The sequence below is a fragment of the Pinus tabuliformis genome, chromosome 2_2 (assembly GCF_031772625.1).
Source record: "Pinus tabuliformis cultivar Carrire ecotype Pingquan chromosome 2_2, CPIR1, whole genome shotgun sequence".
In the NCBI taxonomy this organism is placed as follows: domain Eukaryota; kingdom Viridiplantae; phylum Streptophyta; class Pinopsida; order Pinales; family Pinaceae; genus Pinus; species Pinus tabuliformis.
In genome coordinates, this window is record NC_142300.1 from 438,451,520 (window position 1) to 438,459,221 (window position 7,702).

The 7,702-nt window shown below is 34.2% G+C and overlaps 1 pseudogene across 1 annotated transcript; it reads left to right on the forward strand.

The window, feature by feature from the left end:
* The first annotated feature begins 3,319 nt into the window (after positions 1–3,319).
* LOC149193143 (flavonol synthase 1-like) lies at positions 3,320–7,438 on the forward strand (annotated as a pseudogene). The gene is made up of 4 exons (XR_016254410.1): positions 3,320–3,784; positions 6,522–6,633; positions 6,683–6,846; positions 7,171–7,438. The product of XR_016254410.1 is annotated as a flavonol synthase 1-like (transcript).
* Positions 7,439–7,702: the final 264 nt, after the last annotated feature.

A 7,702-nucleotide genomic window follows, 5' to 3' on the forward strand; every position in this document is an offset into this window, starting at 1 on the left:
GAGTGTCTAATATCGCCTTTCTAAAACATTGACGTGACTCTTCCATTCTTCCCTCTTTCACTAAGCTACATCATCACTATCCTTGAAGGAAGGATCTTGCTCGTATCTTATTTAGAACTAGTTAAGCAATCCTTTGAGCTGAAATCCATTTTACCGGGTTAGTTCTTTCTTGTTTATCTTTTAAATGTTTTCAAAATCTTTGAAAACTTAGCTCAATTTTCGACTTTAATTTATGGCCCATCCTTGATAATGCATCCCAACATGCTTTTGAATCTTCCTCGACCTAGTAAATAAGAAAATTTAGTAATCTTTAGTCCAAGGTTTCTAGCAATAATAATATGTCCTTGTCTTATCATTTCTCGCTAAGATCATAACCCATTCCTAATCCTTTCATGTGGACTTTGCAATCCATTCAATGCCTAGGTTCGTCTCTTCCTTTTGATATACATATCTTGCCCATCAATCTCGTCAAGATTATCCGAATTCCAATTGTAATGTTTTCCCTTTTACCTCTTGGTGAATTATCAGGCCTGATACTAATCGATCTCTCCCCTTCCCTAATAATTCATTTATCATATCAACTCTATCATTAATACCTACTCTTCCCATTTGAATCATAACCTTATCAATATTGCAATTGAACTAAGGGTGGTTTACCTTTTCATGCTCCTAGCATTTTTGGAGATGGGTGTTCAAGATCTACAATTTATAGTGATTCAAAATTAGTTATTTCATGGTTGGACAGATCCACATATCGTAGGAACTGGAACTTCATGTAGTGGTCACAGGGACTAAAGAATTGATACAATCCTTTCAACATTTCTCTTGCCTATAAACAATGAGGGTGAACAATAAAGAGGTTGACTGCTTATCCAAAATGGCTTGTGGTAGACTAGATGGATTTGTCTGAAATGAATCCATGGCAACATGACATGTTTTTATTAAGCCATGAAGTAACCTCGCAAAGGTCTTGTAAGTATTTTATTATAGTTATCTTATAGAAGACAATGTTAAAGTATTAAAAGTCTTGGCATTAAGCCCCAAAACCTTGATAAAGGAATGGTGGTAACATCTTGGATAAAGTTTGAGTGAAAATAGACTTATATAGGAGACTAGGGACCCCACATTCAGCTAAGCCTTGGAATCACCTTACTTGAAATGAAGTTGCTAGTAGAGTTACAACTGAATAAATACATGAAGAATTGACCCGTGGTTCTCAAAATGGAAGAGATATCAGTCAACTAGCTCAGGAAAATCAATCCAAATTGCAAGAGAGTGGTTCAACTCAAAAAAATATCTACTAAAAGAATGAGGAAGGTTAAACATATATCAAGACCCAACAAATCTATATGTCAATATTAGTGACAATAAATAGTTAGTATCATGTGACTTACTAAGGTAAAGGGATTTTTGGTAGTTAAACCACCATAATTAGTTCATTCCTATCATGTATTAAGAGATTATACAAGAGGACGAATATGCACGTCTTCTTAATATAAGCCTCCTCTGGGCCAATCACAATTGTAATGCTCGTCTTCTTAATATATGCCTACCCTAGGCCAATCACAAATGTAATGTTCCACATATCAATATAACTTATTTGTTTATTTGTTCTCCATCATTTCTTAGTGTGCTTGTGTTTTCTATCTACCCTTGTATTCAGACCTTTAAATTTCTTCCACACCACACAATAAGATTTCTCACACTATAATCTAGATTATAAATCCAAAATATATTACTTTAAGCAAACTTGAAACCGCTTCGACTCAACATCACCAAAAAGGCCATGCAACATACAAAGGCTTGAAAAGAGGAACAAATAGTTAACCACCATTGTCGTGACATACATCTCGAATTTTTATCCTCTCGTACCGAAAAATACTATGTAGTTGCAAAACAATCATGATACAAATATGATGCCATAGACTATTTCTACTCGAAATTTCAATTCTTAAACTTGAAACCTTCAATTTGCACATCATCTTAATATAAAATTACCCTAGGCCAATCACAAATGTAATGTTCTGCAGATTATTTCTTAATGTGTGCTTGTGCCTTCAAACCTTTAAATTTTAACCATACCGTGCAATAAGATTTCTCATACTATAAGCTAGAATATAAATCCAAAAAAAATAACAACAATTATTTAAATATTCTTCTTGGAATTTTATAGATGCAAAACATTCATTTAGGAGAAGAAATACCATATAAATATAAAATTGTCTTCCATTCTTTGCACCCGAGTGCACGACTCACGTGGTTGGGGATGTCGGCTTTCTCACACCCAGCCCATGTTCGATCCTCATTTGTGGTACTGCGTGGCAACTATTGTGTATTATCCGGCATGTATATTGATTTGATGTAATTGATGTGATGGATCTGTTGATTGTAAATAATGTATATATTATACACCTGAACCTAATATAGCTTCTCTAGGGAACTAACCCCCCATTTTATAAAATTGTCTTCTAACAAATATGATATTAGAAATCAATTCTCACAAATTAATACCTACTAGAAATCAATTCTCACAAATTAGTACCTACAAAGATGCCATAGACCATTTGCCCATTTCTACTAATAATTTTAGATCCCAAATTTAAAACCCACAATTTGAAATATATTATAGTTGATGACTTTCCGTACCAAAATTTAAGAGGTAACCCAGATGAAAGACAAAATTGTTGTTACGCCCCTTCTGCTCTCAAATGTAAAACCAAAAAACTTTCCTTCTCATGTGGGCGGGCTCTGGTAAGCAGAAGCATTTTCTCTGATACTCCATTGAGCCATCTTGTTCTTAATCTATTCACAACTCCCCTTCGTCCTCCTCAGCTTTGCATATTAAAGCAAAACAAAACAAGATGGCTCAGAGGAGTGTTAAAGAAGATGTTTCTGAATGGATTCATACCTCTACCCTTCATCCTCACAGCTAGGGTTTACTTGCCTGTTGGGCCAATGAATCATTAATCTTTTCAAGAAGCTGTGGCATGATCTTGAGATACTCCAAACCCTCCTTCACACAAACCAGGGTAGCTATATTGATACTCCAGACCCTCCTTAGCACAAACCAGGGTAGGGTCGGGTCTGGAGTATCAATATAGCTACCCTTAGGAGGGTTCGAAGCCGGGACTTCTTCAGCGGGTTTCTTTCCGTTGGACAGCGACTTCTTCTTCGGCTCGGTCTGCTATTCAGTAAAGTCACCATCTTTGGCTCTTTTTGTGACTATGGCCTTCTTGGGCTTCGAACCCTACGAAAAAGAAACCGCTGAAGTAACGAACTTTTCGTGAGATTGTTATTAGTCTATGTAGATAAGTCTTCGATGAATGTTTAGCAGCAGGGAAATACTCTGTGTGGCTCTCGGGCGGCCCCTCCAACCCTAAGCCAGGGAGGCAATAACTCCTCTGCCTTGAGGCAACAACGCCCTACTAGTAACGGCTCTTTCTCGGCTTTTCTTGAGAAATCGCTCGGCATTTCGAGTCTGGTTTTGCTTGAATCCCCTGTGAAGACGAGTGTGAGGGAGTGCGATATTCCTGTTATTGATTTGTCTTCGGCAAGGGATGGTTTGGTGCGCAGGATCGCCGACTCTGCTGCGGAGTTCGGGTGCTTTCAGGCGATAAACCATGGCGTTTCTTGCGATGTGGCGGAGAGGGCCGAGAAGGAATGCGGTGGATTGTTCGAGCTGGCTGTAGAGAAAAATGAAGTGATGTCAAGGTAGAGAAAAGGAGGCAAACCAGATTGAAGACTTTGTTAGAAATATATGCCCCGAGGGATGTGCCAACGTCCGGTAGGTTTAGTTTGGCTTGTTAATGTTGTGCTTCGTTTTGTTTCTGTTTCTGTTTAAAATTTTATGTTGTTGATAAGAATCAAAGGTAGATTCAATGTTGTTGGTAAGAATCGAAGGAAGATTCAACATAATTAAGATAATCAGTACAAAGTAGTTTGTAATGGAAACTTAATCTAGGGAGGTTATTATTAACCCCTTCTCCCAACCATTTAGGATACAGTCAATTTAACTATATTATACACTAAAATTTTTAGATTCAGGTTCATTTTTGTTGTTTAATGTTGGCTATAAATTTTGATGTAGTTTACAGTAAATTTTTCATTAAATAGGGAAGGTAGGGGATGGTTGATGTGAAAAACCCATATCTATTCTGGTTTGATATAGACCTGGAGATTGAAAGGATGTGGTGGCAACGATGATGAGGAAGCATGGGATTTATGTTTAGTTTTTATTTTTTCCATGACGAGTGTAGTGTTTACATTAAATATTAACCTGATGACGAGTGCAGTGTTTGGATTAGATATTGACACATCACTCAATATTCATTCTTGTAAATTTTTTACAATTTCAAATATGAAATAGTGTAACTCTATGGAAAAAACCTACTGCTTCATAACATTAAATTGGATATTAAAATCTTTTACACATTATGCTATAGTATTTATGAAGTTTTATTGTATTTTCAAAGGTATTTGTATTTAGTGATGTGTCATGTTCTCATTTCTACAAACCTGCCTTTTAAATACATTAGGACAGAGTTTGTTTGAAATTTTAAATTACATATTAATTTCCTTTTCAATTTGCACATTAAGCCAGAGCATTTCCAAAGTTTTATTATATTTTCAAAGGTATTTGTATTTAGTGATATCTCTTTTTCTCATTTCTAGAAGCCTGCCTTTTAAATACTTTAGGACAGAGTTAGTGTGAAATTTTAAATTGTATATTAAATTCCTTTTCAATTTTCACATTAGGCCAGAGCATTTTTGAAGTTTTATTGTATTTTTCAAAGGTATTTGTATTTAGTGAAGTTTTATTGTATTTTTCAAAGGTATTTGTATTTAGTGATATATCATGTCTCATTTCTAGAAGCCTGCTTTTTAAATACATCAGCACAAAGTTTGCTTGAAATTTTAAATTGCATATTAAATTCTTTTTTCACATAATGCCAGAGCATTTCTAAAGTTGTATTGTATTTAGTGATATCTCATGTCCTCAGTTTTAGAAGGCTGCCTTTTAAATACATTAGAACAGAGTTGGCCTGAAATCTTAAATGGCATATTAAATTCCTTTTCACATTAGGCCAAAATACATTAGGACAGAGTTGGCCTCAAATCTTAAATTGCATATTAAATTCCTTTTCACATTATGCCAAAGCATTTCTGAAATTTTATTGTTTCAAAAGTATTTGTATTTAGTGATATCTCATGTTTTATTGTATTGCAATGATCTTTTTAGGTAGTGATATATTGTGCTGAAAATAAAAAATATATATATATATTTTGGTTGAGTTTTTGGTGCAAAATATGTTCAAGTTTTAATCCAGAAACAATGGGTTCATTAATGTAATAAATAATGAGGGCTACAAAATGTGCTTCAACTTTTAATCCAATCCAAGGTTCACAGAACATAGTTAATAACGAACGACAATTAGAATTTTCACAACTCTTATCATGTGGGGTTTCATAAGTCATCTTTATTTTGATTGTAAATTTTAGAATATTTTGAAAATTATTTTGATGGTAAATTTTAGAATATTTTGAAAATTTAATGAAGAGAGCAAAATGGCTTCACTCTTGTTTACCAAATTTTCAAAATATTTCATATTCACTGTGTAACTATGGATTAAATTTTGAATATGTATTTGATATATTAAATAGAGCTATTAACAAAGATTGATCTAAACCTGGAATTAATGTCTTTGCAAGTTGTAAAGCTTAAAGTACATGTTAGCTTTTGAAAGTGAGTTTAAAATATATATTTATATTTTCAGATATTTAGTCAAGGCCAGGCCAGATTCTAGGCATGGCTTTAAAAGTCTTACACAAATGTAAAATAAATTGAATTGATTAGATGATAAGAAAGGTTCATGGCCAAATTCTAGCCATGGCTTTTAAAAAGTCACACAAACAAACTGAGTTGATTAGATGATGGGAGAATGTAAAACCCAACTGAATTGATTAGACGATAGGAGAGGCTCATGACCAAATTCTAGGCATAGCTTTAAAAGTCACACAGAAATGTAAAACAAACTGAATTGATTAGATGATAGGAAAGGCTCATGGCCAAATTCTAGGCCTGGCTTTAAAAGTCATAGACAACTATAAAACAAATTGAATTGATTAGATTATATGAAAGGCTCATCGCGAAATTCTAGGCATGGCTTTAAAAGTCAGGCACAAACGTAAAACAAACTGAATTGATTAGATGATATTGGCTAGATGATATAAAAGGGTCATGACCAACATGGCTTTAAACTGATGTAGGTTAGTTCATGCAAAGTAAGTATCAAAACACCCACACACAGAACACATTGGGTTAGAGACAATAAGTTTTGAATCTCAATCGAGGATAGCACAGACCTATTCTCCAATATGTTCTGGTTAACAAAACCCAGAGCAATCTGGTGACTATCTAGACAGATTGTCTTGGTTATGAGTTGCAAATCCATGGTAATTTATGCTCAATTGTAATATTGATAATCATTCAATCCTCACCGGTTTTGAACTGTGTTATCCAGCTGCCAATTAGGACATTATTCGAGTGTTATGGAGAATGTTACAGGCGAGATCCTAGATCATTTACTAGAGGGGCTTGGTGACTGGGATCGATCAAGTTTCATGGCAGATACTGTAGCGATAATGCATATGTGATATGTATATCGAATCTGATAACTTCGAGGTGTACGTGGATCGCAGTTGGGTTCGAGTCTTCTCACAGGTTGGCACTCTCTGCCCAATCAGCCTGTTTGATAACTTCGAGGTGTATGTGGAATGGATGGCAGCTGGGTTCGAGTCTTCTCACAAGTTGGCACTCTCTTGGTTACCTTGGGAGACATAATGAAGGTAATCAATAGTCTCGAATTTTTTTAATATTGATGGGTTTGGATACCATGTTACCAACCTCGATCCATTTAATTCTATATTGATTATGATAATTATTAATTTAATATTATTAAATGTAATAATATTAATATTATTATATATTAATAATAATAATAATAATAATAATATATTAATATTAATATTAATATAAATGCCGAGCCTTATTTTGTTGTGAATATAAATATCAGAATGAATAAAAATTAGCCACAATATTTTTTTTTGTTGTGAATATAAATATCAGAATGAATAAAAATTAGCCACAATATTTTTTTATTATACTTGCAGATTTGGAGTAATGAAGAGTACGAGAGTAGTGTAGGGAAGCAGACTATGATAAGTGACCAGCTTGCACTTCCATGGCCTTAATTTACGCACCATCCACAGAGAGTATCATCTGCTCAATGTCAAATGTCTTGAATTCTGATAAGAGGCTTCGCTATAGCTCTTTCTCCTTCAAGGATTAGGCGAAAGCAAAGGCTTTTTGTTTAATGATCCAGTGGAACGATACAGGATTTTATAATTTAAGTCTGACTGCCAGACATACGTTTAATCATTTTGAATTTAGTGTGATTCGTTTTCGGAGTGTTTCTTAATTCAAATCTTGCAAACCACTTCCAATGTTTAAAGAAATGCTTATCGTTGATTTCTGTGCCACAAACAATCCGATAAACATGTTTGGTCTCTTTGTAATAATTTCTAAGATTTTAAAATCTCAATCTCCATTCTTTCCTCGTCACAAATAGAAATATATGAGAAACAACGTGGACAGGGTATTAGCGATAAGGCTATCAAAACAATTTAGTTTAATAGTAAATTG